This window comes from Euphorbia lathyris, chromosome 5 (genome assembly GCF_963576675.1).
Source record: "Euphorbia lathyris chromosome 5, ddEupLath1.1, whole genome shotgun sequence".
In the NCBI taxonomy this organism is placed as follows: domain Eukaryota; kingdom Viridiplantae; phylum Streptophyta; class Magnoliopsida; order Malpighiales; family Euphorbiaceae; genus Euphorbia; species Euphorbia lathyris.
In genome coordinates this window covers 38,525,182-38,539,924 of record NC_088914.1, presented here as the reverse complement: position 1 = coordinate 38,539,924, position 14,743 = coordinate 38,525,182, and positions in this window count along the sequence as shown.

Here is a 14,743-nt window from a genome sequence, read left to right as displayed (position 1 = left end):
TTTTTACTAATACTACATTAGTTCTCGACTTTGGATATTAAACTGGTTCATTATGCACCCAGTCTATTAGCTTTTTTTTACCTTAGCACTGATTAACTTTTGCTGCTCTAGACCATAGTTTCTCTTCTTCTGACAAACACTTTTGACAGATTTGTCGATGTTCAGCGAATACTGTTGGTCCCTTGTGTTATAAGAATAAGTTCCTAGAGGGGGGGGGGGGGGGTTAAAGGAACTATTTAAAATTTTAAGTATTTAGACTGACTTGTTCTTACTTAGGAAATATATTTTCTCACAAAGTTTAATAGCACAAAGATTCTGAGTGCGGTCAGAGGCAGCTTTAGTTGGTCAGCAACTAAAGGTGTTTCTGATGTTGGTTTAGGAGATAGCACTTAGAAGTCTATTCCTGAACACAACACTAGATCTAGCAACTCAGCAGGCTTAAGTTAAATGATTTCACAGAAAAGATAAAAGCAAGCAGATATATGAGATAAAGGATAAAAGATACTACTCAGCAGTTTTATCCTGGTTCGGCCTCCTGCCTACATCCAGTCCCTGTAATTCCTTTTCCGAGCTTTAATCCACTACTGAGCTCTTTTAGATAGAGCACAAACCCTTTACAATAGTCAGTGAGCAGTTATAGAGTACCGTGTATATAAAAACACATATTTTTAATTCATGGGCTTTGGGTTTTATTTTTCTTTCTTTTACACTTATTTTTAATTCATCCAAACACTCAACAAACACATTAGTATATAAAAAATCAAAGCTTTAAATTTAATGTGTTGAGAATTTTATCTAAGGGTTTTAATTCTAATTTATATATATATTTGTCATATGAAAATTAGTGTGGAAATTGTGTTTCAACAAATACATCATTACTTTTACTGATATGCATGTGACATATATTGGGGACCAGGCAAAGGCATCGATGTTGTCCTTCAAATATTTGGTGATGTCCTCTTTGATTGGTTTGGCTAGTTCAGAAGCTATTCGAATCGGTTTGCCCTCTACTAACCATATTGTCTCTAAGGAGGCTACAAGCTTGACTTTTTCGTGCTCCTTCTCCTTTTCATCTTCAATCTTTGGTTGCCTTACGCAATGGCCATACTTTCTTCAATTAGAATCTACCAAGCTAACTGTCGAATGGATAAGGCCCCTACCAAGCTAGACAAGGGTGGTCTTCTTATGATGACGTTATAAGGCAGGGTGGTGTCTGATAGGGGTAAAAAACTCCTATCTTTAGGTACGGTTTTTAGGTTAGTTTGTCTAGTTTTCATTCAATAAGCGAGCAATTCTCGCATTTTTATGCATGTGTGCGTGTTAGTTAAGTTTTGTATATGTCTTATTTACTTTTTGTAGTTTGAAGTCGTTTTCTGGTTGTTTTTGGGCAAATATTTCCAAAATAGCACGTACGTGAACTATCAATTATTTACTGTGGCTAAATGATCCACCAAATGGAGTTTTTACTCAAATTTAACGACTGGTGGGTCAATTTAGCCTTTGAACTGACATCGTTTGGAGTTTATATGCGTGTGTAGGTCAAAACAGGAGCAATTTCGAGCGAAAATCGCGTTTCGGGGACCCTCGACAGTCGCTCGGTGTGTTTGGGTGTTTGTCGCTCCTCGAACTGGCCTTTATAGGCCAACTCGGCTAGCTGGCCATCAGAGGCTAGCTCGGCGAGCTGGCTTGCCCAGCTCGATGAGCTGCGCCTCGGGAATCAGTCTTTTGACTGATTCCCGGTCCCATGACTCCACGATTGCGTCCCCACTTCGCCACCTGCAACATGAAACAAATCCGATTAGTTTGGACTGAAACCGCAACTATAAATAGGACCTTTCTATTGTAAATCAGAATATCTTTCAATTTGTGTAAAAACCCTAGCTTTCCTCCTTGGAGAATCCTCTCCTCTTCCTTCCATCCACCATTGAAGAACCTTCAAGCTCCGCTCCCCAAGGATTGTTCAAGGCTCCATCCTTAAGTCCTAGAAAGACGCCTGTATTGGTAGATAGGTTCCTTGAAAGGGATTTTCTTTCTCTTTTATTTTCTGTTTGCCTCTAATCCATGTTATGAATCCTAGGTTCATTGTATCTTCATGACAATTTTCTCCAGCTTTAATGTTAGGGCAAAGTACGAAAAAAATACTCGTGATTTGCCTTGTTTGCGAATAGAGGTCCGTGGTTTAAAAGTTTGCAAATAAAGGTATGTGGTATGTTTTCTTTTACAAAACAAAGTATTTAAAATTAATTTTTTAAGTAATTGATGATAATAAGAGTATTTTTTTTAATTTTTTTTCAGTTACATTTATATATATTGACAAAATACAGATACCAATATCAAATTGCAACTGTAAAATGAACTTAAATATCAATTTAGTTAATAAATTGTCAGTTTAGTAAAAAACGTAAAATTTCAATATATTATTGATTTTTTCGATTTAGAAAGTTGTTTTTTTCGGAGGTTGTGTTATGCTGATATGTAAGAATAATTATTTTTAAGATAAAAATGTCTTTGATTGTAATCAGAACTTAACTGTGTAATTGTAATACTTTGTTTTGTAAATAAAACATTCCACATACCTTTATTTGTAAACTTTTAAACCACATGCCTCTGTTTGCAAAATGGGCAAACCACAAGCATTTTTTTCGTACTTTCCCCTTAATTTTAATACAATTCTTGTTTTATTCAATTGATTTGTCTATTTAATCTTTGTCTTACACTTTGTCTGATTGGTTTAACTCATTCATAAATCTGAATAATTACTTGGCACATATTGCGAGCTGAATCTGACCCAGTCAGAGCCTATAGGATTGACAACTCTATGGAAGATTAAGCTCAAATTACTGAGCCTTAGAGCCAGTTTCTTCCTTACAAGGGAATCACGCGCTAGGAACCAAAAAAGGATAAGTAGGGTTAATCGCCTCAAACACAAGTGACTTAGATTAGGTTAATAATTAATTGCTTAGACAGGTTGTATCTATCATTATCGTATCCTTCCATATCCCTTCGAGTAATTGCATTGTTGAAAGATCACTTAGGAGTAGAATAACTTAATTAGGAGCAGGTTAATATAATATAATCAAAACTCAAACTCAAACCCCCCCAAAGCCTAGATAACATTAGAAACTTAGTAGCTCGATACTTGCAGGAGTAAATCCTATGGATTCGATACTTGGACTTATCCAGATTATTACTTGATAACGAAGGGGTACACTTATCCCTTAGTGGGTCTCATTGAGCAACAGCTCGAGGCGCATCAAGTTTTTGGCACTATTGCCGGGGATTTATTTTCCAGCAATATCGAACCAAAGGTCGAATTTGTTAGTTTAGGCACTTTTGTGAATATTTTTATGTGAATATTTGTTTTTAATTTTTATTATTATTTCTAATGATTCTTCTTTTTTGAGAAAATGGCTAGAAACAATGGAAATAAGGAGTCTGTTACGCATTTTCTTAACTTCATATCTACTCACGAAGATCAAACCGATGATTTGTATGCCTCAATTAAAAAATTATGTATACAAAAAAGGATCCTAGTTGATTCAACCGCGGACGAATCAATTAAAGAACCCAATATGGTAGGTCAGGTTGATAAGGTAATATCTTTTCCCATTAACATTGAAGAACTGATCCCTAATTATGAGAAATCAAAAGTTTCAATATTAATTGAGGAATCAGTTGAAATTGGGCCTCTATAAAAGAATTCAAAGATAGAAGAGTTCGGTTTTGCTCCAAGTCCATAAATTTTTATTCTCTTTGATTTACCAAGGGAATCAAAAAGGGAGCAAACTAAACTTTTTCATAACTTATTTGAATTTTTTCCTTTATTTTTATTAAATTTCTTTGAAACTGATAATCCGTTTTGTAGGTACGGATTATTTATTCAAGAATTTGAATTCCTAATGCGAATGGAAGCATACACTTAGAAAGGAATTCTATGTCGAGCTCACCGACTATAACGTAGCGCTTCTTGGGAGGCAACCCAAGTTTTAATAAAACTTTTCAGGTTTATTTTATTTAGATTATACATTTATGCTTTTAGTTTGGTTTTTAGTTTTTTTTTCCGTTTTTTTTCTTTTTCTCTTTTTTCTTCCCTTCTAGTGTTCGGGTTTTAAAAAAAACGTAAAAAAATTTCGGACCTTCTGCCTGCCAACTCGCCGATTTGGCTCAACTAGATCGGCGAGCTGGCAAAAAAAAAAGGCAACGCCAATCATCAAGTTTTTGCCAATTGCAAGGTAATCAGTGAGTTGTCTTCTCCACCCTAACTCTTTACACATGAGCTTTATTGTTTGAATTGCAATGTTGGAACTTATTGCAAGATTTAAGTTTGAGGAGGGGTAGACAAACTTATAAAAATTATACAAATTTTTTAATTTTTGTTGCGTCGTGTCTAATTTAGTTTTTGGTATTTTGAGTTTTATTTCTGTGTGTTTTGCATGTTTTAGGACCTAAAAACCAACTTCCTTCGAAGCTAAACTTCGTTACTTGTCTCTAAGGATTGAGAACCAAATCTAAAATTGCATGCTAACTAGTTTAGGTGTAGGACACAATCCTTGTATCTGTAAACGCATGAGCTAAGATTGCGTTTAGACACTACTTTTGAAGAAATGATAAAATCATTACTTAGGTAGATAAATTAAGGATTGAAGGCATGATATTAAATTTGAGCTTGGGAAGACTAATAAGCACAAAATTGAAACCTAAGGAATCGTGAGTTGAATTTGAGCCTAAGAGCGAACATCAAAAATCTCTCTTTCTTGACATGTTTGTGTGAATACTTTGACTTGTGGAGGATTACAGATTTTGCACCTAATACTGAGTTAAGTCTGCACGTACTGATTTGAGATAATAGACAATGAATTAGCCGCATTAGAATTAACCTTTTCTTTACCTTATTTTTATCCTTTTCATCAACTTTAGGAAGCCCCATTGAACCTTAATTTTTGTAGCTTATAGTTTTATTTCTTTCCCAACCCTTATTTTTGCAAACTATCACTTAGTTTGTTACCTAACCCAAATTTTTGCAAAACTCATCTTGAGCTTTTGTTATATTTTAGCGCCTTTTCTTCGTTTGTGGCATTATAAGAGCAAGCCGAAAGGCTAAGAGGTGAATGAGCATAATTGCTTGAAAAGGACCGACCAAACAGTTGACACCAAAAAAAAAAAAAGAAAAGAGACGAACAAAAGGAAAAAACATTATTCCCCAGTTCTTTAAATCAAACATCTCAGAAAAAAAGAAAAAAATAGCTCGTTCACTTTATGTTTGCTAAAAGCCATTTAACCTTGTTTTTCTAGCACTAGAATTCCTAACCTTTATTGTACCTATAACATTTTTCTAACCACATTACAATCCCAATTCGAGGCTATTTTTGAGGTTGTAGGAGTCATGTAGCAAATTAGAGGTACTCGAATGAACGTGCAAATTAACCGTAATCCTAAGAAAGAACATAAGCCGAGAGTAAACACTTTAGCCACCAAATATTGTGTGAATTGAGTGAACTACCAATGGTGAGGTGTTTTACTTAGCTATCCCCTAAAGCTCGTTTAATTGAACATGTATCCTTTTCTTAAGCGTATAACCTATGATAATTGAACTGCGGCTTTTGGATATCGTGTCTCTATTTTGTACTTCTGACAGATGCTCGGTATTGTGTCAGGCACCTAGTAAAACCAAGAGGTTTCTTTAGCTTGGCCACTGATTGGGAATTTAGTTTTTAGTTTACTTGGGGACAAGTAAAGTTTTAAGTGTGAGGAGGTTTGATAGGGGTCAGAAACCCATATCTTTAGGTACGGTTTTTAGGTTAGTTTGTCTAGTTTTCATTCAATAAGCGAGCAATTCTAGCATTTTTATGCATGTGTGCGTGTTAGTTAGGTTTTGTATATGTCTTATTTACTTTTTGTAGTTTGAAGTCGTATTCTGGTTGTTTTTGGGCAAATATTGCCAAAATAGCATGTAGGTGAAGTATCAATTATTTACTGTGGCTAAATGATCCACCAAAGGTCGCTCCAAATGGAGTTTTTACTCAAATCTAGCGACTGGTGGGTCAATTTAGCCTTTGAACTGACATCGTTTGGAGTTTATGTGCGTGTGCAGGTCAAAATAGGAGCAATTTTGGGCGAAAATTGCGTCTCAGGGACCCCCCACAGTAGCTCGGTGCGTTTGTCGCTCGTCAAACTGGCCTTTATAGGCCAACTCGGTGAGCTGGCACTGCCGGTGCGATGAGATGGCCCTCGGCGAGCTGGCTTGCCCAACTCGACGAGCTGTGCCTCGGGAATCAGTCTTTTGACTGATTCCCGACTCCATGATTGCGTCCCCACTTCGCCACCTGCAATAGGAAACAAATCCGATTAGTTATTGGACTCAAACCGCAACTATAAATAAGACCTTTCTATTGTAAATTAGAATATCTTTCAATTTGTGTAAAATCCCCAACCTTCCTCCTTAGAGAATCCTCTCCTCTTCCTTCCATCCACCATTGAAGAACCTTCAAGCTCCGCTCCCCGAGGATTGTTCAAGGCTCCATCCTTAAGTCTTAGGAAGACGCCTGCATTGGTAGACAGGTTCCCTGGAAGGGATTTTCTTTCTTTTTTATATTCTGTTTGCCTCTGATCCATGTTATGAATCCTAGGCTCATTGTATCTTCGTGACAATTGTCTCCATCTTTAATGTTAATACAATTCTTGGTTTATTCAATTGATTTGTCTATTTAATCTTTGTCTTACGCTTTGTCTGATTGGTTTAAATCATTCATAAATCTGAATAATTACTTGGCGCATATTGCGAGCTGAATCTGACCCAGTCAGAGCCTATAGGATTGACGACCCTATGGAAGACTAAGCCCAAATTATTGAGCCTTAGAGCTAGTTTCGGCCTTACAAGGGAATCACACGTTAGGAACCATAAAAAGGATAAGTAGGGTTAATCACCTCAGACACAAGTGACTTAGATTAGGTTAATAATTAATTGCTTAGACAGGTTGTATCTATCATTATCGTATCCTTCCATATCCCTTCGGGTAATTGAATTGTTGAAAGATCACTTAGGAGTAGAATAACTTAATTAGGAGTAGGTTAATATAATCAAAACTCAATCTCAAACCCTCCAAAGCCTAGATAACATTAGAAACTTAGTAGCTCAATACTTGTAGGAGTAAATCTTGTGGATTCGATACTTGGACTTGTCCAGATTATTACTTGATAATGACGGGGTACACTTATCCCTTAGTGAGTCTCATTGAGCAACAGCTCGAAGCGCATCAGTGTCTACCATGAGGAATTCGGTGGTGCTTTTCCACTTGGGCCCAGAGTCTCCAATCTCGACATCCAAGTGAACATTACCTAGGAGAGGCATGATATGTCCACTTATTCCTACCAAAGGATCTATGTTTATTGCTAACTTTTCTATACTAATATTGAGGCTCTCAAATTCGGGTAATAATATTGACAACGATGTGTGTATCAAGAAAAACCCTTTGAACTTTGAAGTCTGCTATTAACATCTCAATCACTAGGGAGTGACCGTGCCACTCTTCGGGGTTTTTTTATATTGTTGAAGTAGAAATCAAACAATCGCTCTTTTACCTTCTCCAATGTAGCATTCTATTCTCTTTTACTCTTGGGTCGAGGTCCCCTCGCTATGACATTGATCAGTCCTTTAAGGGTGCGGCCTTCAAGTTTTTTCTCTTTTTATTTCTTTGAATCTTCCCCATATTTTTTAAAAGAATCGGTCTAGCTTGCTACTTTCAGCCATCTTCTCCAACTCTATGATTAATTGTCTTTATGGCCTTCGCTTTTATGGAAGTGGGCCTTTTTTTAGCTTGGGTGGGTATTCGATTATCATCTTGTTGTCCTTACTCAAAAGAGCATCTCCTATATGGGGGAGTTAAAGGTGACATATGGTTTGTCCCTTTGCTCTTATAGCCTCAGCTAATTTCTATCCTTTCGGTCCTTTTCCTTGGAGGTTGTCATTTTTTTAAGCATGGCTTCCTTTTGAGCAGAGGGTTCAGCTTGTGTTCATCCCACCGAGTGTCACCTCTCGTCCTTTTCATCAATTCCTGAAATTCTCTAGGTCTGGAACTGATGATGCTTTCATGGAATGCTTGACTTCGGCAATTTCTTACCATGGCATCGATAGCTCTGACTATGATGAATTTCTTGACTCGGATGCAATTTCTTACCATGGCATCGATAAACTAGGATAGGGTTTCAGCTTCGGCTTGGACCATTCTGTTGAGGTCTTGCATCACTTCTAGTGTAGAAGTTACAAAATGGTATGCGAAGGACTCTGCCATCTGGTTGAAGTTGTGGATGAATCCAAGGAGAACCTACTCATACCAAAATGTCGATGACTCTTTAAGAGTTGTGGGGGAAAAGGCAATAAAGGATTGCATTTGTGGCTATCGTTGCCTCCATAATTCTTCGAAATTTTTTGACATGATTTACTGGATCTCCACTACCTCCATATTAAGTGAAGGTAGGAATACAAAACCCTCTAGGCATCAGCTGGCGCTGGATCTCTCTAGACAAAGGCGTACATGTATCTGGGAGAGCTGAAGGTCATATATATGTGCCCGATTTCTCTAGAAAATCCCTCTAGAGGATTTCATACATATCTTTTTTACTGACTGGTTTGTCATCGTCCGCTTCTGAATTACTTTTTCCACCATTTTTCGTGAGGTGATTGATGTTTTTGTGGTGACAACCTGCCAATTCTCCTTTTCTCTTCTGAACAGTGTCTTGTTTTTCCTGAATCCTCCATTCATTTGGCTGTACTTCATGATCTATAGTATCTCTTTTTAGGGGATGGTGTTCGGGCGTGTATTTTTGGCGTTCGTGCTGAGTGATGACTGGATTCACTGTATTCTTTAGATTATTTTGTAGCGCTTCTTCAGTCTTTCTCAACTTTTCTTTTAACTCTCCCATTTCTCTCATATCACCCATTTCTTACTATATTGCTCCCAAGTTCTAGTAGAATCGATGGGTCACTTCGTCCACCAATCTCTGGTACTGAGGCTCTAGTGGACTCTAGTGCCTTGACTCAAGAATGGATTCTCCCTTGTCTTATCTGTAGATTTCTTACTGGGTGCGAATTCCTTCTGGTATTGCTAAGTTTTCTAGATTTTACATGTTTTATTCAACGTTCATGCTCACCGTACCAATGATAAATGTGTATCTGAACTTGTGACTGAGTGTCTAAATCTCCTGTCGAGTCTTTCAAAGTTTAAACTATAAAATAATACAAGAGGTCAGAGAGGGGTCGGAGTCTGACGAACTTGCTATGATGCCTAAGTCAGTAGGTGTTTCGAAGGGTTGAAGAATATGAATTAGGATACCTTTATGTATTAGGATACCTTCTTCTTCTAGGAATCCTTTATGTATTAGGATACCTTCTTCTATTAGGAATATGGTTTTTAGGAGAAGTCATCCATGATATGGAGTCCCTATCATAGCCGTATGGGGGTTTCCTTTGAAGGAGAAATGTTCCATGGAAGTTCAAGGCGGATCCAATGGTCTATGTTTCTACACGTGGTGTCTGATATGAGGGTCTTTCTAATGCGACATGTCTTGATTCATTTCATATGATATCAACAAATAAATTATCATAAGTGACAACTTCCAAACGCTTCCAAAGCCTCAATAAAGGATCTTAATGATGATCCCAAACCATCAAAGTACAATCAATAAAGCCATCATGATTCCTATAGACTTTATAGAGCGGATAATTAATCGAACAAGCCTTCAATTTTTTGCATATAGATAGAAATTGAGTTGTTATCATGTTTAAGAGTAAGAAGTTGATTATGAAAATTTCTGATTTAGGCCGAGACCATTGTGAGAAAGCAACATGTAACTTATCCCAATTTTGTTGTGCTAACTAATTAAGGAAGCATATACTCAAGGACATATGAAAAGATCCAACCAAAATCATGTTGATCTTGTTTATATGTGAGAAAAAAGTCATCACGAAGCATCAAAATGATGGAATAGTATACTTCCCTTCAAAACTTGAGCGAATTGTGTTTTTCATAGCAAAAAAAAAATTGGTAGAAATAAGTTTTCCAGATGAACTGTGTGATGAATTTATGGTGAATTGATGCATAAACAAATTATTATTCGTTAAAGAATTTCTACCGGATACAAAAGATGGAAAAAAAAGGAGGACATTTAAGTTGTTTAAACTCTACACAATTTTGATATCATATAAGAATTATATCAATTGAATAAATTCTTAATTTTTCGACAATTCTTTCATTAACATGACAATTTTTATTTTTTTAAATGCTACAATATTAATTTAAAGTTGCTACTAATTATTTTATATTTAAAAGTAATAATATTTATTACTAACCACGCCCTACCTCAAATAAACACATATCCCAACATTAGAGATACTCTTAAATATATACTAGTTTTTGACCCGTGCGATGCACGGATTCATCTTAATATATAAATATTAACAAAAATATAATTTAATAATTACAATTAATGATATAAAGGTGCTATATAAATTAAATATTATTATTTTATTTTCACATTTAATTTAAATAATCTTTTTATAGATAAATATAATAATATAATTAAAATTAATATATTATATATTATATTATATTTTTTATCAGTAAAAAAGTAGGAAGTGATACCTCAGCTCCATCGTTACTGTTTTATATTATATATAGATATGCAGATAATTAGAGAGATTTCATGGATCAATTTAGATTCTGTAGAACTTTTAGATATAGATATGCAGAGAATTAGAAAGATTTTAGGGATTAATTTAAATTCTGTAGAACTCTTAGATATAGTATATAAATTAAATATTATTATTTTATTTTCACATTTAATTTAAATAATCTGTTTATAGATAAATATAATAATATAATTAAAATTATTATATTATATATAGATATGCAGAGAATTAGAGAGATTTTAGGGATTAATTTAAATTCTGTAGAACTCTTAGATATAGTACGGATAAAATAATCTTTTTATAGATAAATATAATAATATAACTAAAGTTAACATATTATATTTTATATTATATTTTTTATCAGTAAAAAAGGAGTAATTGACACCTCAGCTCCATCGTTATTGTTTTATATTATATAATATATATATATATATATATATATATATATATATAGATAGATATGCAGAGAATTAGAGAGATTTTAGGGATTAATTTAAATTATGTAGAACTTTTAGATATAGATATGCAGAGATTTTAGAGATTAATTTAAATTCTGCAGAACTCTTAGATATAGTACGGATAAAATAATCTTTTTATAAATAAATATAATATAACTAAAACTAATATATTATATTTTATATTATATTTTTTATTAGTAAAAAATGAGGAATTAACACCTCAGCTCCATCGTTTCTGTTTTATATTATATATAGAATATAGATATGCAGAGAATTAGAGTGATTTTAGGAATTAATTTAAATTATGTAGAACTTTTAGATATAGATATGCAGAGAATTAGAGAGATTTTAGGGATTAATTTAAATTCTGCAGAACTTTTAAATATAGTACGGATAAAATAATTTTTTTATAAATAAATATAATATAACTAAACTTAATATATTATATTTTATATTATATTTTTTATCAGTAAAAAAGGAGGAATTGACACATCAGCTCCATCGTTACTGTTTTATATTATATATATAGATATGTAGAGAATTAGAGAGATTTTAAGAATTAATTTAAATTATGTAGAACTTTTAGATATAGATATGCAGATAATTGGAGAGATTTTAGGTATTAATTTAAATGATGTAGAACTTTTAAATATAGATATGTAGAGAATTAGAGAGATTTTAGGGATTACTTTAAATTCTGCAGAACTCTTAGATATAGTACGGATAAAATAATCTTTTTATAAATAAATATAAAAATATAACTAAAGTTAATACATTATATTTTATATTATATTTTTTATCAGTAAAAAAGGAGGAATTGACACATCAGCTCAATTGTTACTGTTTTATATTATATATAGATATAGATGACACATCAGCTCCATCGTTACTGTTTTATATTATATATAGATATGCAGAGAATTAGAGAGATTTTATGGATTAATTTAAATTATGTAGAACTTTTAGATATAGATATGCAGAGAATTAGAGAGATTTTAGGGATTAATTTAAATGTTGCAGAACTCTTAGATATAGTACGGATAAAATAATATTTTTATAAATAAATATAATATAACTAAAGTTAATATATTATATTTTATATTATTTTTTCTATCAGTAAAAAAGGAGGAATTGACACCTCAGCTCCATCGTTACTGTTTTATATTATATATAGATAGATATGCAGAGAATTTGAGAGATTTTAGGAATTAATTTAAATTATGTAGAACTTTTAGATATAGATATGCAGAGAATTAGAGAGATTTTAGAGATTAATTTAAATTCTGCAGAACTCTTAGATATAGTACGGATAAAATAATCTTTTTATAAATAAATATAAAAATATAACTAAAGTTAATATATTATATTTTATATTATATTTTTTATCAGTAAAAAAGGAGGAATTGACACCTCAGCTCCATCGTTGCTGTTTTATATTATATATAGATTAACCGGTTGAATTGGACAAGAAAAATATATCTGATTATTATTAGATTGCTTATCAAGACTTGTAAAAAAGTTACAAATAAAATAAAATGAAAGAAAGAGCACATACATATTTTAGAAAGCAATCGGTAGATATGAATGAAGTAATAAAATTCAACATATTAGGAATATAAATTGAATTATGATTTTGTTGGCACTCCACTTTCTACCCATATCATGAAAGAATCAATAAGTCTAGTTATTATGATGGAGACCCATCCACTCTACATTCATCCCTCTTTACCATTTTTATTTAATTCTTGTTATAACCAAACATCACTATTTTTGGAGTAACACATTCCTATTTTTATTTATTATTTTCATCTTTATATTAACTGTTTTCGTATCAATATGACATTTCTTGCCTAATATTCTTGAATTCAACCGAAATACACATTTTACATATTAATTTTGCCAAGTGTTCAAGTATATGAGCAAATGGAAGTAGTATTCGAATTTATTTATACAAGTACTGTATAAGATAATTATTACCAATGATGTTGACATTCTTAAAATATATTTCAAATATGATTGGATCAATATTCAATTTGTTGAAAGCACTGCTGGTAATTAAATTTACAGAATTTCCGCATCCATTAATATCGTTCTTACTTAACATTCTTGATTTCTGCTTTCACCGTTAAGCAATCTGCATGTAGATAGGGCAGCAACACTATTCTTATTTTGTTGGAGACATCATTTATTTCTCGTGCTTCCCTTTCCTGTAGGGTGAAAACAGACCCCTCAAAAATTATGTTAATGAATCATTTCAACTTTTTTTGTCAGATGGGACGTCTTCTCTTGTCGGAATGTCTCTCTGATCTAGTTTTTGAATGAACCGATTCAACTTACCTTTTTCTACAAGTTTTTCAATTTCTCTTCCTAGCTCCATACACCTTTTTGTATCATGTCCGTTAACCCTATGAAACTTATAGTAAGCTTTGAGAATTCTATCATAGCTCTCATCTGGTTTTTGTATTGGATACTTGATGTTCGATTTCACATTGCTTTTTTCCACCCACAGAGTGATCTTCTTCTTGCTCGTGTTGAGCAGTGTCCATCGTTATGATTATAATGGGGGTTTGTCATTCTCAGATTTCTTGCTGTTTTTTCTTGAAGAATCATTGCTAGATCCTTGATTTTTGCTTTCTTTCTTAACCTCTACTCCTTCATCTAAGTAAATTTCATCCAATTGCACGTAAGTCTTTGCTCTTTCAATCAATGATGTGAGGATTTTCGATTTTCTCAAGATTAGCTCCTCACTTAACTAGGAGTGAGCATGGTCCGGTCCAGTTCGATCCAAAAACCGAACCGAACCGAACCGAATAACTAGCTTTTTTTGTAGATTGAATCGAACCAAATTTTGATTCGATTCGGTCCGGTTTGGTTCATGTCAAAACCGAACAAGAATTTTGTATTTGTTTTTTTTCAATGAATTGTTATTTTTTCATTTACTCTACATTTTTTCAACCCTTGAAAATATTTAAAAAAATACCTATATAATAAATCAATTAAACAATATAATATAAATTTGGAATTGAAAATTGGAAAATCATCAAATCAATATTACAATTTCATACTAACTATATAACTAATAATATAAACTATACAACTATAGTACCATCAAAATACTTTAAGTCTAAGCAGATATAAATAACAAATATAATCAAACATAGTCCTTGCTTCAAGTTCAGAAACTCAAAATGCATTGTGCCTCAATAGTTATAGGTGCAAGAAAACAAAAATGGTTCATATTAGCTATGCTTAGTTCCATCAATAGTTTTATCATTCTGTAGTTATGGATATTTTGCCTGTGTAATTTAGTCTCCCCTGCCTTGAGAATCCATCTTAAATTCTTTCATCTGCCATTGAAGCTCCAAGCTCCATCTCCATCTTCAAGAATTCCCAAGATTCCATCTTTCAGTCCCAGAAAGACGACTGTTTAGTTGATAGGTTCCTAAAAGGGATTTATACTCTCTTTAAGTTTATCTATTAGCTCTAGATCTTTCCTATGAATTCTGGGTTGATTGTATTTGTGACATTGATTCTTCCATCTTTAATATAATTTCTCAATATTTGATTTCTCAATTGATTTATCATTCTGTCCGTTTATGCT